This window comes from Anguilla anguilla, chromosome 16 (genome assembly GCF_013347855.1).
Source record: "Anguilla anguilla isolate fAngAng1 chromosome 16, fAngAng1.pri, whole genome shotgun sequence".
NCBI lineage: Eukaryota > Metazoa > Chordata > Actinopteri > Anguilliformes > Anguillidae > Anguilla > Anguilla anguilla.
In genome coordinates, this window is record NC_049216.1 from 22,971,157 (window position 1) to 22,989,163 (window position 18,007).

General features: G+C 44.8%; 1 protein-coding gene across 1 annotated transcript in view; it reads left to right on the forward strand.

The window, feature by feature from the left end:
* Positions 1 to 18,007, forward strand: part of peak1 (pseudopodium-enriched atypical kinase 1) — a 120,327-nt gene that overhangs the window by 962 nt on the left and 101,358 nt on the right. The gene's annotated exons all lie outside the window — the stretch shown is intronic.

Genomic DNA, 18,007 nt, shown 5'->3' on the forward strand with positions numbered 1-18,007 from the left:
AACGTGTGACAGAAACACAGATTAACACTCAAGGTCTTTATATCTGCTGTGTATTTGTACTATCACACATATGTTACAACTATAGTTTAAGGCAGTGATTGCCCATGAATGTCCGTCTTTCTGCTGATTTTGTTCTGTAAATTGCAGCTAACCAGAACATCATTTTAAGTAGTTGGCCCAATTCAACTGTTGTGGAGTTTGTGAAACTGGGTCCAATTTATGCTTTCCATTATTATGCCGTTGCGCTTGAGCGTGTGGGCATGAACGGAATTTTTCGTTTAACTTGCGGGTATTGAATTGTTGCGTAAGTTCAGAAATGCTACATTTAGGAGATTTAACACACTAACACATACAAAGACTTATCAGAATTTTTTACAAACGAGTACCATGGTAATAGTAGTTTGCTATTATGATCTTGGTAATGACTGAATTAGTCCATAATAGATATTTAGTGAAAGACTTTAATGGATTTTATTGAATTAACCTACAGAGCGTGTGGAAAAGGCAGAATTCACGGTACGCAAAGTATGACAGTCACTCCAACTGCAAAACGGTTTTGGAATACAGATGATGTTACATTGATTCTGGAAGAAATCACTCCACCCATTCCAATTGATCCTTTCTAGATGGAAAGGGGGTACACGGCTGTCCACAGGGGGTGTAGTATCCACAGAAAACATACAGCACCACCGGAATCGCCCAGAAGCGGTGTGGACTGTTATTGTGAAAGATTTCCCTATTAAAGACTGTGACCGGAGGAGCACTTTGTGTTGTCTTCCTTAGTGTAGCAACTCATCTCATCATTTTGGTCCTTAGTAATGAGTAGACTGTCAACAAGGCTGTTTGTATCTCATTGCTACTTCTGCATCTGCAAACTGAGCTGAGATTTATTGTAGGAGATGGATGCTTGACAGTGGCTGCAGTGCCGTGCAAGAGGGTTCTGCCAGCAATCGTTAAAAAACAAACTTTCACCATACAAAAACCTTGAAACCTTCCCAGAAGCAAAAAGAAAATCAAACAAAACTGAGCCGAACCACACAGCAAGAAGGGGGATTTCAAATAAAAATATACAACCTGAGGTGTTCTTGGGAGTGGTTTGACAAGCCTGGTTCAATCAGATCCGTAGCCATTCCTCTGTGTAATAACCAGCAATCCATTCTTTGTCTGTGTGTCTGTGTGTCTGTGTGTCTGTGTGTCTGTGTGTCTCTGTGTGTGTGTGTGTGTGTGTGTGTGTGCGTGCGCGCGCGCGCATGTTTCAGTCTCATTGTCCACCAAACACACAGAACAATCGACTCAAATGACTGTTGAATTACCATCTTGGTTTGGTCAGCCAAAATCAGGCAACCCTGCAACATTTTGTGCTCTTTTAAAGTTGGGTTAACAGGGTTGGTGTGATATAACTGTTAGGCTCTTTATTTCAATCCAGCCAGGAGTGCAACACACTCTGACGAGCTGAACTGTTTTTTTCTTTTTCTTCCCTTGTTAACATCAGATGTCAAAAATATTTGTTGTGTATATTCTGTGTGTCATCTCTCGTTATCCCTCATAGCTGTTCTGTGTGTTCTGACATTAGTCTGCATCGATTACAGTCAGTCATTTATGTTACTTGCCTTGATTATGACCCTCAGATAGTACTTCAGGAGTAGTGTTTGTAATATTCTGGTCTGTCGTTTAAATCCATGCTTGAAGTAATTTTTCCGAATCGGTACTCTGACTTGGAAAATTTTGTCTGGAATGTGTGAAAAGGACTGTGAAGAAATGGAAAATGCTGTGTGTGTGTGTGTGTGTGTGTGTGCGCACGGATGTGTTTGTGTATGTATGTGAATCTGCATTTGTATGTGTGTGTCAGTGTGTGCCTTAAATGTGCTGAACAAAACAGGCATGACTTGAAAATGAGTGTTGTTTTGTTGAATTTTCTGTGATTCTGGTATGCTCCTTTTTTCATTTTTTTTATGGATTGGTGTTGGAAACTGAGTTCTAAGGAAATACCATGTGATGCTGTGACCTTTGACCCTTTCCTTCCCCTGGGTCAAAGTTAGAGAACAGGTGTGACCCTGGTGCCTGTGGGCTGCTAGATCAGTGTACCTCATAAAGCGAACACCAGGATTTGCAGCCATTCAAAAACAATTAAGACTGGACGGTTGTATCTGCAAACCTTAAAAAAAATTTAATTAAACCCCAGATTTCTAATTCAAATCGGGATCATAAATGTCAGCAGGTTTACTTGAGCTAAGGCTTTGCTCAAATCTTAGTTAATTAATTGTTATTTGGTATGCATGGGTCATGTAGTTTGGTTTTCCAAAGCATGTAAATCAATGCTCCATTTGGTTATTTTTGATTAAAATTGTAATTATTTCAGCCGAAGATCGATGATGGTATAAATGCCCTACCGTACAAGAACAAGAACTTATAAGCACATTAAAAGGGGCTGCATATAAACAGAGTAATTTCTGAACTGAAAGGACTCATAGGTTTGTAGCAGCCTTCTCAGACCATTGCAGCCTGCATAGATGACATTCTTCTGCAGCATAGGCCAAATATCCATTCGTACAGCTGAATATGTGTTTTAGCAACTCTGTTTGAAGTACCATACTCAAGGTGTTGTCTCTGTCTGGGGACTGAACCAGCTGTTTCTGGGTTATGAGCCCAAGTCCCGAACCGTCACCCCGCTGGGCTGCCTACGCCGCACACCAGCGCATCCTTGTAGTGATCCCACAGGTGAGAGAACGCTTTGGCAGTGAGGGTCTCAGCCCAGACGTGGCTGTTCTGTTCTTCAGTGGTGTGCATCAGCATCAGCCTTTTGCCAGAAATATTAGTGTTCAAACAAACGGAAGCACGCTTGCAAACAAATAGCAGCATTTATTTTTTAATTTGCATGGTTTCTAACTTTTTTGTCTATTAAATACATCTCTTTATTCCCTTCTTGAATAAACTTATTGCCTAGGTAAATTTCCTTATTTGTAGATTTGCTTACAAATGACCAACCAACATTAAAGCAGTAGCATCATGGCCGAAAAGTGAACAAGAACATGTCTCTCTCCTGAACATGTGAGAAGTGGTGGTTGGTGAAAGTTTTGGTTCCGTACAGGTCGTGGGCCAATTTGAATTTGTAGGATTCAAGAACTGGAGATTATAGCTGTCACCCAGAGGGCTCACTTGTAAACTGCATCCCACAGAGATATAACAGAGTTGGTGGCACCTGTGCATGAATAACCATGCGCTCTCCCTTATTCATGTTCACATTGCCCACTGAGACTCATGAGAGGCCCTTACATGTAACAGTCCTGCTAAATGTGTGCGTACTGTTGGGCAGTCTTAGAAGTTATATATAAATATAATATTTTTGGACATATTCAAATGGTTATATTTTCAAGTAAAGAATATTGTAAAAGTAAAAGCCTTTTCTGGGGAAAATTGACAGCCCTGTTGAATTTTTTCTGATGTAGAACTGTGTGTTTGGAGACCATGTGGATACATTTTGCATTAAATTTTAAGCAGAAATAGTGTTTGCTTAGCCTTAAAAAGGCTTACTTTACTACCTGTACTTTATTTATAATCGCGCTGCCTTTCAGTGTGTCGAGAGGGGAGAAAGATTGACAGGCTTGTGAGAGGTAGGTCTCATGCTGGTCAATGAGAAGGGGAACTTGTAGGTACAGGGTCAGGATTGGATCAAGTGTTCTAACCATCCTCCAAATAGTCAGTTGCTTCAAACTTGTCATTTTGACATTAGCTTAAACATTGATCAAGCAGCCAAGTCACAACTGCTGCTTTTATAGAAAGCAATACTGTAAATTGCTAGGTTTTTGCCACTTAGCCTAAACTTCTGACTGTGGAAACATACACGTGAAGAGATCATGTTGATATTCCACTGTAGCAGGGCTAGGTAACCTTGGTCCTGGAGTGCCAGTGATGTTTTTGGTTTTGTTCCATCCTCTTGCTCGAGCTTGATTACAAAAGTCTGTTGGATGATTAAAAGCCTGATTCTGAATGTTCTGAATAGTGAAACACTGAGTGCCTCCAGCACATGGTCACCTGCATTCTTCAGACCTGATTCATTCAAATTGAATCCAGCTCTGTAGTTATAGGCTTGGATGGAGCAAAAACCAGGATCATCTCTGTCACTCCATGACTATGGTTGCCTGCCCCTACTCTGTCTGCTAACAGGCCAGGACTGGACATGTCCAGACCACCTCGATTCACAATGAGCCGTGATCTCTGGCTCAGTGATGCATGCATGTCTCCATGTAGACTTTTGTGTGGGTTGTCTCGGTTACCCCTTCGTCAAACGTTTGAAGTTATGACCATTACAACAGACTAAAGGAATTAATGTAGTGGGAGGGGGTTCTCGGTTTTTGGTCATTAGCAATAGTGTTTTCCCCCTGTGTGCTTTGGGGGGGGGGGGGGGCAGGGGCAGAAATATAGGAACCATATGGCTCGTAGACCAAACTTTTACACCACGTAACCGTAACTTGTATGTTTTATTCCCTGGGTATATTACTTGTTCTGTAATCCTGTGAGCACATCCCTCTGGGACTGGTGTATGTAGGTCACTGTTGATGTCAGATGCTGAGAATGTGCTGTTGATTTTACCAGTTTATGCATTTGAGCTGGGAGACATCAACAGTAATCAAGGGGCAGCTGTGCTTTACCGTGATGCTAGTGACATTTTCTAGCCTCGCTGTTCTTTCCTGTTCGCTTTCACTAAACATTAGTTTGTCCCAAAATGTCAACCCAGTAGCGTGATATTTTGAGAATCTTTGAGCAAAAATGAAATCTTTCAACATCTGACAAAAGTTTTTTACTCAAAGACTAGCATGAGCTGAGCCATGGGAGATCTGCATTTTTTCTGTGATCCTCCCAGTCCGGTAGTCCCTGGCTGTTTATCTCATTTGTGGAGGGATACTGTTACAGCTGTCGTGTTAATGTTTATGCCGCCATTCAAAGCAGACAAATGAACAACAAACAAACTGTTTGGCGAGTTTGTAGAACAGCTTTTGCTCACACACGCTATCCAAAGCCTATGATCCGGTGCAGCAGTTAGTGTGATCTAATCGGTTTAGCTCGAATTGGATGAAGTCAATCAGAGAGTCTGGCTCTCTGTTAGGTGCAGAAGGTTGTGGATTTGACTGCTTAAGCCGACTCAAGTGATCCAATGAGAGACAAACTGAACATTAGCTGCATTAAAGTATTGAACGGCCATTGTGAGATAAATTGCTGATATTTTTTCAGAGAATAGCCCCTGGTTCATGTTAGAGTTTCTTGAGTTTGCCAGTGGCACACAAAACAATCAGACCCCTGACGGAGGACGGAAGGACAAACAGGCCTCTGTGTTTCTCCCGTGTCTTCTGAACCAAAGCGGTAATGGCAGCTGTGATAGTTATGCTCTCACACTGGAACTGTGGAGCTCATTCCACCGTTGGGTGGGTCGGTCTGCAAGGAAACAGCATGAATTCTTATTCTGGTGAAGTTACGGATTGTCTAGTGATGAAAACAACCAGTCCTGTTATGAGAGCGTAGGTACAAGCAGAAACGGAAGTAGGAGATCACATTGACTTGTGGAATGTGTTTTTTTCTTTTTCTTTTTTTTTTTTTTACTAAACCTTCATGAAAACTTCCCAGGAAGATCAGGCATGTTCACCGGTGTCTACATTTCCTCATGAAAAGTGACTGACTTTGTAAGGAGTGCACTTGGTGGCCCAGTAACCCTTTTACATTCTCAGATCCCACAGGTTGGTGAGGTCCTTTGCGCACAGTGAACAACTAACTGGATTGATGTGGGAAAGCAAAGTAGCCTGAATGTGAGGTTGGTGGGTCATTTTAGGTAACACACAGCCAGGAAGGGCATAAGACTGCACATTTTATTGGGATATCTCTCTTTTCACAGAGCTGACCCTTATCCTAATTTTTCCTGTGGTTCATATCCAGAAACTTAGATACTGTTTTTGGCATGAGCACACGCAGTCTTTGCTAATAAAGAGTAAATGAGCAGTAATTATGTTAGCATGTAGGGGGGAGGCATGTCTTTGGAGTTGAAAGATTTTTAGAAGTTGGAAGGAGAGAGCAACCCCCGCCTCCCAACCCCCAGACAGCCTTTTTTTACCCCAGGTCATCAGGATGGTGACATGAGGAAGTTAGACTCAGAAGTTGCCTTTTTTCAGTCTGCCTGCCAAATCAGAAAAAGAAGTTTCAGTGTTTGTCCGTTTTTAGTGGAGGTCACGCAGAGTTCAGCTTTCCAGCATTTCTGGACTGAGTTTGACTTTTAATCGCAAAGTTTCAATGGGGTCAGTGAAGCCATTGTCCACAATGGGGTGGTGGCCTGTTCTTCAGCGTTCCGGGCGGTTCATAAAGTTAACCTCGGTGTGAAAAGGGTAGAAAGTGGGGGATGGGGTTAGGGGGTACTTCTGTCTAAATCTTAATTTTATGAGACCTGTCACTAGTCACCTTAAGTCACAAAGGTCTCTCTTTGAAATCAGAAAGATGCTGAAGATAAATCCTTCCCGTATTAAACTGTCTCAGACTGGACCGGACTTCCCTCTTCCCAGTGAGCATGCTGTCCACGCTCTGTGGTACTGCCTTCTAGTCTAGTCTTGTAGCCATGATAAAAATGCACTGAAACTCACCACTGTCTTTCATCCCTGTAGAGAACCATTCCAGAAGTTCTGTTCCGGAACCATTCCTGGCTTAGCTCTGTCAAAGTTTGGGTAACTGAAGGTGTGTGTGAGCTTAACTGTTCCAGTCAGTTACTGTAGTTGTGTTCTCTCTGCTCAGTGAAAACGGATGTCAATTAACTGCTGGAAGCCAGTAATGGCGCAGTTGTTTTGAGCATAGATGAACCTATGAGTGGATATTTTACCTGGAATTGGATGAAGCCAGCAACCACGAGGTATAACTTTCATCTCTATAAATGAATCCTCTGCAACCTCTCCGCTTTTCTGTTCAAATTTCTTTTTCATTCTTTTCCTGTGCTGTATTCATTTTATTTGCCTTCCTATTCTTTCCTGTTCTTTTCTTGTGCGGTGCAACCCCCTGGCCTCCACAGCTTGAAATGGTTATGTAAGCAGCCGAGCTATTGCTGCTGTCCTTTTTGCCGACGTGACCCCAGAGAAGAACGACGGCTTATTTCTGAGATGGAGCAGACTGGTGTTCCAGCGGTAGTACATTTCCATTCATTATAAACAGGCGCTCTTACCTTTTCTTTCCTGGAAAAAAGTGTTCTCGATGCAGCAGATGTCTGTTAGCATGGCTCACATCCATCAGGGGTGGGATAACTGGATATTTGTCCCACCTCTGCAGCCCTGTCAGTTTCCTGAAGATCTGATTTTTTCCAAAAATATTTTGAAATATTTCCTAAAAATCTTTTTATTGAATGGTCAGGCTGGTCAGTAGAAAGCATGCATTTGGCAGAATATAACTTGAGAATAGAATCCCCATCCAAGCCAAATAAGTAGGCTATTAGTGACATATTGAAGATCTGCTTTGTTTGGCAGCCTGAAAAAAAATAGTGATAAACCAGATTGTTATTTTCTCAATAGTGAGTCCATAATTCATTTTTATCTTTTGTTTTTCTCTTGCTCCCTTGTGAAGAGGCATTCTGTCCCCCCCCCCCCCCCCCCCCCTTGACTATTCAGATTTAGTCTTTTGAACCATTCATATTTAACTGAAGTCACGCAGAATATAAATGTAAAATTGTAAAAAAAAATGCAAGGATGTTCTGGCACCTAATTTGCCTTGGATTAGGTTCTCCTTCCAGTGAAATTCCTTACTGGATTATTCCCATCGGGAACGAATCGCAGCGTTAAACGGAAGCTACAGCCTCAACTGCAGGCCATTAAGATCTCCTTGTGATAACAGCGGGTCAAAATCACTTCCGTGTGGCACTCCCTGGCCCTGCGTGCCTTGGACAATGACCGTGCTGTCTAAGCAGCAGTCTGCTACTGTGCCCATTGTGTGTGCCATTTGTCTGAATTAAAAATAAATAAATAAATAAAAATAAAAAGGTACTGTGTGGATGGGGGAAGTGACCCAGTTTCTGCACATAGAGTAAGGAGGCTATTGTGTGATATCGAGTCAAGAATCACTCGCATTTTCAGGAAACCTCAGCTGCTCTGGTTAGCTGTGTCCTCCCTTCCTCCCAGCCTTGCGTTAAAGGGTCTATGGACCTGTGGACCATTTTTCAGCTGAGTGAAAGAGCCTGCGCCTCTCTTGGTAAGAGTTTTGTCTTTGGAAAGCCTCGGTTGACCATGGAAGGGGGCTGTCAAAGCAGGTGGCAAACATAACTTTTCCCAAACCCCCTTTTTTTTTTTGTTTTTTTTTTTTGCTAACAGACTTTCCCGTTTAAGTTCAATAACCCTTTACCACTTGCAATCGCTGCTTGATCTGTCTCCTGGAGATAAGCTGCTTCCTCCATGAGCTGGTATCTGATTGCGAAGAGCGCTGCAGTGTAATTGGTGGCAGAACTGGACTCCGGGTCTTGTGCAAGGCCTGACAGTCAGAGCTGTTGGCTTGACAGGATGTGGCTTGCCTGGGGCATCTGGGGTGAAGTGAATCAATCGGTCAGTTAGCCAATCAGGATGTATGTCTATTGCACATTTAATTGTTGCTTTGTCACAAAGCAGAGAAATAATCAAGAAGAGGGAAGTATCCAAGCCTTACACATGCTTACTAGCAGATTTCAGGGTAGTTTTGCCTGTTAAAACTAAATGTTTGAATTTTTTTTTTAATTTTTTTTTTTTTATTTTTTTATACATAGTATTCATATTACTATAATATGCATTTTTCATACCCTTTCAGTTATTGGTGTTCTGAGTACATTTGTTCCTGTAATGTGCAATTATGTAGCTGTAGGTCACAGCAAGCTGAAAATTCAGGTGGTTTATGTAATGGATGTGCCATTATCTATGCAGTTTAAATATTACTGTCCACTGCATTTGTCATGCAGTTTTCATGTTCAGTTAGAGCTGCACTTCTGTCCATGCTGTAGTAATAGGAACATTGGTGACACTTGTCAAAGAATCTCTAGTCATCTAAAATTAGCTAGTGGTGCAGGTCCTGTGATATTGCCTTAAATACAAAAGACAATGCCCCAAACTGTGAGTTTATGGTGGAGACATTTGTGAAGAAGGGGAAAGAAAGCTGACAGTTGGTGTACTGTACAGCAGGGATTTTCCGTTATTGTCAGTTGTTATTTTAGAATGGTGAGGTCATAAAGGAAATGAGGTTTAAATATTTGGTTTAAAAAAAGAAAAGAAAAAGAAATTCATGTTCCGCAATAGTCTGTGATATTTCTCATGTTTTCTTGTCTAAAAGGCAACAGATGGGTCCTCAAATGTTTTACAGTGGGTGGTGAATTAATAGCAGTTGTTTCACCGATAATGTGAGCCTCTGGTGTAAATCTGTTCAGTCATGACATTGGCAGCACGTACAGCTGGTTTGCATCTAAGTGTTTAAGCACTGAATGGGCCTGAAAATGCATCATGCTGCAATTTCGGATTGCCCCCAGACGTCCTCCCTTTCAATGAAACCGACCACCCCACCCCCAATTCCAAAAAAAAAAAAGTAAAAAATGTCTGCCAACACCAGGCCTACAATGAAATGGGGGGGGAAAAAGCTGTAAGCCTTAACAGCGTGTATCCAGACGGCCTGCCGCGATACTGTATTTTAGGGGAATGTCAGCAGCAGCTTTCTACACTGAATGAAGGTCACAGTACATCTTCCACCACAATGCTGTGGGGCCCAAATTCAGGAAAAAAACTGTTTGGGTGAGCACTATCTGTAATGCACTGTGTGACCTGCTGTACATAATACTTCACTGTTCCTTGTTTGTCTCCTTTAAAACACCCCCCCCCCCCTCCAAAAGTATGCAGATGCACAGCGCTGAATGGGATTACGCTCTGGTGTTATTTTAATCCTGTGAGAAAAGCCGTCCGGTATGAAAAACACAAACGTATCAGATTGCGGTTGTCTGGTTTTGCGTTTTTGCCGAGGTCAACTCGGGCTTATTTTGTCTCCAACGTTGCGCAGCTCGCGACTATTGCATTTGTGTTGGCTGCTTTAAATACACTCGGCGCACAGCGCTGATGTGGAGCTGCCCAGGGGGCGGGGTTACGTGCTGTCGGGGGGCGGAGCTGGGCCCACACCGTGTGGCCGTGCGGTTCGACCGTGTTTAACCAGCTGGCCGAGTTCACGGCAGTGCACATGTGATTACTGTAACAGGTAGCCACAGCTATCCCCCAAATACTGTTCCAGGAAGCACTCTGAGGGTAACAATAGCGGTCTCCACTCGGTACAGACTTGCGAATATGAAACTATTTTTTCACCTTGGAATGAGTTAGAAAAAAACTATTTACTTTTTCTTTCTTTTTTTCCTCTCAAAGGCAAGGGCATGACAGTTTTCTGGCAGACACCTGACATGGCCAGGTTAACCTTTCCCTTATTTACTCTGAGATATAAATAGGGCACTATAAATAAATATCTTAATAAGCCTTGGTGGGTTTGAAAGCGGAGCTATTTGACTTGCAGAGTTTCGGTCAACACTAATTGGTAAAACCACATCCTTTCCACTCCTTCAGTCCAAGCTGTCGGTTTGCTTTCCTCTGGTCATCCCTCCTCTGACTCTGACACATCAGTTTTTCCCCCAGAATGCAGCTGTGACTCATCACCATGATGATGGCAGAAATGTGAATCCTGAGGTCAGGACCGTTGGTTACCGGTTTTTTTATCACGGATACAAAGAAGATTTTAGATGTTGGCCATGTGGTCTAAGACAGCGGTCTGTAGAGTTCTCTGTCCAGGTGTGTCTGTCTGTCTGTTTCTCTCTCTTTCTGTCTGTGTCTCTGTCATCACGCGTGAGAAATCTCTCCGCTCCCCAGCATCGCTGGATTAAAAACTGAGTCAGGGAGGGAGGACTCATAAAGGGCTCCTCCTGTCACTGCCTGTAGCGGGGCTCCCTGTGATTTATGGGGGTCTCCTGGGGGGCTGCATGGATGTGGTTCTGCCCCTCCCACTACCCTCAAGGCTGCCGCTGCTTGAGCTGCTGATCCCTGGGATCTCTGAGCTCTTAGTTCTGCAGCAGTGAGGACCTGTGTCCTGGCAGTGGTGTTTACAGCAGTGAGGACCTGTGTCCTGGCAGTGGGGATTGCAGCAGTGAGGACCTGTGTCCTGGCAGTGGTGTTTACAGCAGTGAGGACCTGTGTCCTGGCAGTGGTGTTTACAGCAGTGAGGACCTGTGTCCTGGCAGTGGGGATTGCAGCAGTGAGGACCTGTGTCCTGGCAGTGGTGTTTACAGCAGTGAGGACCTGTGTCCTGGCAGTGGTGTTTACAGCAGTGAGGACCTGTGTCCTGGCAGTGGGGATTGCAGCAGTGAGGACCTGTGTCCTGGCAGTGGTGTTTACAGCAGTGAGGACCTGTATCCTGGCAGTGGGGATTACAGCAGTGAGGACCTGTGTCCTGGCAGTGGGGATTACAGCAGTGTGCCAGGGCCAGGGCTGCTCTCCATCACATCCACAGCTCCTAACCCCTCCATAGCGCTAGCACTAAAAATATATCCTTTTATTTTGAGCGAAAAAAGAATCACAAACAGTTAAAGTTTCTGCTATTCCTTGTTCTTTCGGAGCCTGTGTGAAATTGAACGTGACACTGCGTGCCGGGTATGCGATGGTCCGATAGGGGGGGTGGGAGGGGGGCCTCCCCGACACGCTTGAATGGTATCTCCTGCCGATCTTGAGCACCCACTCACAGGGGTGCGTTTACAGACTGGGGGCAGGCCACAACATTCCACACAGATAACCCCCCCAGTGCTGTGGACCCCCCCCCAAAGAACCATCTTATTGAGCCGCCCGTAATTTAGACCTCCATGGTGCAGACAAGGTTTTTCTTATTTACTTTTTTTCCTACTCCTGCCTCTTTTTTTACCCTAGAAGAATTCCACAAGAGCCAATCAACATAACTTTACAGATCGACCAATTTAGCAGATACTGTTATCCAGAGTGACCTACACACTTCTAAACTTTTAAGCTGCAAGCCTGGTTTCCTTCTTCCGTACAAAATGTGATGACATAAGAACTTTTTTTTTTTTTTTTTTTTCGAAAGGAAATGCTTTTGAACTGTTGTTATTTCCCCTAAGTCCCCCTCTGCCATATAACCACCCACCAGCTGTAACTCCAGACTGCCTTTCTCAGTTGACGGGTTGTTTGACTGCAGTCTCTGACCGAGGGTATCCGTGGCAGTCTAATTCATACTCCTCATCAGCATCTCATCTCCACTCCTCCACAGAAAATACCGCTGGTCCTGCGGTTCCTGTGTGGGTCACAGGGCCCCCCGCTGTTCCTGCGGAATGAAGGGCAGGTTTGAGGAAAAGGAGGGATTCCTTACCTCTGACTATTTCATAAAAATCAGATTTCTGATTAATTCCAGTAGTCGCTCTCTCGCTCTCCCTCCCTCTCTCTCCGTCCCTCTTTCCAGAGTGGAGGAGGTCAGCTGTACTCGTAATGACAGTCATACCTCAGCTGTGCACATATTTTAATGATTATTGCATGTATGTATTTATAACGGTGGCGTCATGTCTTGTGTGGTTGTTTGGCGGGGGAGCTGACTGGAGCATTGGGAGGGAGCAGGCTGTTTTTATTCTCTGAGTGACGGGTGTAACGTGCACTGGTGTTAAACTGTGCCAGAGAAGACATTTCTCTGTCTCACTCTCTTACTGGTGGTTTTATTGTCTGTGAGTGGGGGGGGGGGTTATTTATTTAGATGTTTTTATGAGATCACATAAAATTTCCCAATTAAGGGGGTTTAAAAATATCTCTTTCTTTCTCTCTCCAGCTGATTGATTAATGGAATTTTCTGTGAATTCTGGAACAGTAGCAGTCAATGTCTCTCATTCCAGATCCATCCCTGGGTAGGGTTCAGAATATGGATTTTTGAGCAGAGTCATTTTCAATTACTGTGATGATTTATGATTCCCTTCCTGCTCGGCCCTGCCTGCAGTTGCTTGATTGACAGCTTCTTGGCAGCTCTTTGCCCAGTGTGTTGTACTCCAAGTATATGTAAATCCCGATGAAGGTTTTGGCTCGGCTGCACAGCGAAGAGACCGCCAGCCATAAATCGGCACCAGTGAGTTTCACAATGGTTTCACCAAGCATAAATTCAAATTCCACTTTTAAACCACGTGGTTTTGAAAAACAAAAGAAATTATAAATAGACACTGACCCCAACTCTGTTTTGTCTCCTGGCCATGCGGTCACTTGGACTAACTTTTGGACTCAGCCCAGAATGAAGCAAAACTTACTAAACAAAAAATCACAGCTATATAAAAGTGATCCATCGCAGGTGAACTTCGACCTCTGGGGACTTTGAGGTTCAGGAGACAAGGCAGGCCAATATGTTGGGGTTTTTGGGGTGACCCCAGAGCTGTAATCGACACCTTTGGCGGTGTGACCCTAGAGCAGGAAGCACATGTAGCATTTTAAAGGGGCCTATATGAGGCGTCCATCTCTTCACTCACCACGGCTCACACACTAAGATGCAAATATGATGTCTCAGTGTGAGAGTGGCTTAGCACCAGCCGCCATAGTCCAGCAGCCGAAGCCCCTTTTAGAGAGGCTGGGCTGACGGTCATTCAGCCGAAGCGGGTGGGGGGTGGGGGTTGCGGGTTGAAGGGGGGGACGGTGGATGTAGGTGGTTAGCTGTTGGCAGGGAATCTGAGTTGGCATGGTCACAGCAGTGGGTGGACGTAGGAGTTCAAAATGAGACCAATATGAGTCTTGGGGGGGGCGGACACTGATACGGGACCAGGGCAGGTCATGAGGAGAGGCCTCTTTCCACCAGGGTAGGGGGGTGAATAAATGAAAGGCTGCAGGAACCCCCCACCCCCACCCCCCAGCCTTGCCCCGTCCTCAGGAGCAGCTGATGCCTGACAGAGTTTCTTTCAGCAGTCCGCTTGTGCAGTCAGTGATCAAACGGAGCTGGCAGCGCTCTTTAATATTCTGCTATCGCGGGGCTGCTATCGGCTCCTGTGCCTCTGCAGGCATTCTGCTCGTCTGTAGGTTCCTCCACAGCTCTTTGAACCCCGAAGATCTGAAGCTCCACTCCCATCACGTGTGATCATTATTACTCCTTTTCTTTTCTATTTATTTATTTGATTTTATTATTTTTTTTTTTGTAAATCCTGAGCTCTGCCTCAATTCTGAGATGCTGGCTTTGAACAGTTTCAGCTGCTTGCCATCGTTAAGCAAACAAGACTACCTACCCCTGCATCCCCACACAAAAAAACGAGTAGGCCACATTCGGCGAAAACAGTAACCACACACACACACACCTAGTGGATCATCATGCTGCGCTCAAAGAAGTCTCCTCCTCTGTCTTGAACCTTGGCCACTCTCCTCCGAGTATCCCGACCAAATGACAGACATGCAAATTTATTAGAAACTGCTGGCAGATTTGGAACCACGAATCGGACACGTACAAATAAATTTAAAACCAGACATATTAGAATTGCACATTATATATTATCTGGTAGAAAACTATACCCATTCCATGGAATATTGCCTGTAGCAGACCAGTTGTCCACTGTGGCGGTTTCTGCTGACAGGTGAGGTTTTTTGGAGCAGATATTAAGCGTTTTGGACTCCCTACAATAGTGTCTGGTCTTTTTATGTAGTTGCGGTCACGTGCCACATTAACGCCCACACCAAGACACGCACACACAGACGTACATTCACAAAGATAAACACACACACACACACACACACACAGGTATACACTCACAAACAGACACTTCAGCCTGCTCACAAACCAGCAGAAAGAGGAATTGTTTGATTTTTGATGGCATCTCTCCACCCTCATCCCTCCTTCCTCTGCAGGGTCCCGGGTTCTGCCTTGTTCATTGGACATGCCTAAAATTCTGAGCGCCCACATCCTGAATAGAAGGCCACTCTGGATCCCTAACAACAGCGTTGTGTTGATTTAGAGGTCAATCCATCAAAAAGGCATCCTCTCCCAAACAGGTGTTCAGCTGTCCGATGATAAGGCATACGGAACAGTGTGTTGGGAATTACTCACATGTACAGCATATGCAGTGGAACTGTGCCAGATGAACAGCCGATCGGGGCTTTGCTGATTCAACAGACTCAACAGGCCCAGGCAGAATGTGTGCACCAGGAAATTTGTTTCCTTTTATTTTTAGCTCATAATGCTACCTGGGATCCTGGCGCTTTAACAGGTTCCATTTTATGGAAGCAGAAATAACACCCTGTCAGCGAGGGTTTCCTTATTTGGCTTGGCAAGGTGTGGCCGGCCCGCAGGAGGCCGTGTAGCCTCCCGTGTTTTGAAGCCCTTGCCCGTCTCCGCACGCGTCCGTGGGGGCACGTTTGACGCTGCAGCAGATGGAGAGGAGCCAGTGTTCCTCTAAAGGCTCGATTGCTTCAGCATACCGGCAGCGTCCGGTTTCAGTCCTACGCTTCAAAGCCTCATTCCTCCAGCCCTAGTGGTGCTTTAGCAGCCTGCACGAGCTCTGCTGTCTCTCTGCCTTCGCCCGTGTTTTTCTGATAAAGTCCTGCGAGTGTTGTCTTGAGATTGTGCTCCTCTTTTTTTGTTTCTCTTTTGGAGTGCAGCCTCAGTTCCCTCCAGGGCATGTGACTGGATTTGATTTTCTATATTTGGAACAAAAATGAGCAGAATTTGCCACACGACATTAGCCCTGTATACAAGGGTCTAATGGCGGAGATATACTCAGGTTGTCGCTCGGCGCACGTACTGCTGCTCAAAAAAACGGGAATTTGCATAAAGTCTTAACCCTTTAAGGTGTAATCACATATGTGATTAGAATGTTCTTACCTGAACATTCCAATGCTGATGTACTGGTTGCAATCAGTACTGGTTGTTGAAAGCAGTAGAGTTCTAGAACACTGACTTGTTGAAAAAACATTCCAAAAAAAGCCTACTCTTCAAAGGGTTAAAAATAGTGGGGAGTTTTTTAAAGCCACGCCACCCTCTCACAGAGAACCCATGGTGTTCTTGAAGCCTCACTCTCCCATTATGGCAAAAGCTGAAATAACTGTACCGAAGAGGGAAATCATGTTTTAACCCTGATGGAGTCTTGTGGCTTTGTGAGCAGGTAAAGCGAGAACCAACAAAAATAATCAAATAAAATAGAATAGCCATTGTGTTTATTGCCTTTTAATGTGTGAAAATGACTATTTCCCAGATCTGAGGCTGCAGGAATCCCTTCTGATGACAGCTCAATTACTTTGGATGTCTTACTTACAGCCTAATTGCCTTCAAGTTAATAGACTCAAGGCATGAGGAGCATCTTTTATCCTCAGCCTTCATTGTGGTTATCTGGCACTAAAAGAAGTGAGCATTAATGCTTTTCTCTGGAAAAAAAATGGAACCGATCCAGAAAGGTTTCCTTCTGAAAGTACATGTTTTTAAGCAATTCCTTAAACAGCAGTTGCTGTGCCTGTGATATTACCATGCCAAAGTTGTGCGGCATTGTACTGTAGGATTGGCTCGGTCACATGGGTTTGTGGGGTGGGCATAGGGGGCAGCAGAGTTTGTGATAAGCGTGTTTTTTTGTTTGTTTTTTTGACGCAGATGATCTCGGTGCTATTCCGTCTGTCATCTCCCAAAGGCATGTTCCTTTACAGTTCAGACTAGCGGTCTGTGTTCTGTCTGGGTTAGATTACTCTGCCACTAAGGGAGGGAGGGGTTCCCTGGGCTTTCCAGCAGAGACCCTAGCACTCCTCTCCTTCATACTGCAAATACTCCTGATAGGGCAGCATCGGGTGACTGATACTTCTCAGCATTATTTCCTCCCAAATACTTTGGTGCTCTGTTGGTCTGGGTGCCTTAGGCCCCCTGTCCCAGTGCTGCCTGGAGCTGTGTTCTGCTTATAATGTCCAGCCCGGTTGGTTAGCTAATAGTATGGTGAGATTAAAAGCTCTTTCTAGTTCATACACTGCACAAATTTTCAGTCTCCCATTCCTCTAAGATGGAAGGACAGCCCAAGCTAGTGGCACTAGTAATGGCGAGCCGGCAAGCTCATCGGACCGTGACCAGCGTTGCTTATCCACAGGATGGGGGTCAACCGCGATCACCCCTACCTGTATGCTGCTGCCATGGAGCAAATATGGATGACGGAAGACAATATTGAACCCTTTTCTTTGGATGGGGTGTCAGGGCAACACATGCAGAGAGAGAACCCCCCACCCCCTCCAGCATCCCTGCCCCCTCAACAGCTCTGCTGCCTGGTAAAATAATTATCTTTAAATATAGTCAGTCATGTTGTGTGCTTGTGATGCCCCCCCCCCCGTCAGACTTTGGCACAGGTCAGTCGTGTATTCCTTACAGATTTAAAAGGGGGAAAACAATCATGACGAATGCAAGCCAGCTGTGTGTCACTTCCTCTGCATGCAAGAGGGAAGTGTTACCCCTTCTTGCTTTCCCCACCCCTCCCCGATCTCTCCCACCCTTCCTCAGGACGCGCGCTCTCACTGTGAGTAATGGCTCCTCACGAATGGTGCGCTGGCCTGATCGCAAAATGGGACGATGTGTCAGCGCTGTTATGGAAACGGTGTTAGAGCTGTTTGTATTGGATGGCCGCGGGTCGCTCCGTGCCAAGTTTACTGGCAGACGGGCCGTCTCAGGCCGAGCTGCAGATAGCCGCAGCGGGGCTTTCCAGGCCCTTCTGGGCCTGACCTCATAAAGGTGAGCTGGGCTTTTAAATGACAGCAGCAGAGTGTGTAACCATTTGTCCTTAAAAAATGGGGCCTTCCAGGAAGAAGACATTTCACAGCCCACCTGGTTTTTCAACTGTGCGTAACGGCATTTTGTTTGTGAACTTATAAAAAAAATTGAAATCTGCTGAACTACTATTGACACAGCTATTTCAGTTTGGTTTTTAGTGTACCTCAGAGCGCTGGCGAGTTTGCATCACATCTGTATTTCGTATAGAAATATTCATTTTTATAGGTTACCAGATGGGTTATTAACTATTGATTTTATTTTATGTTGT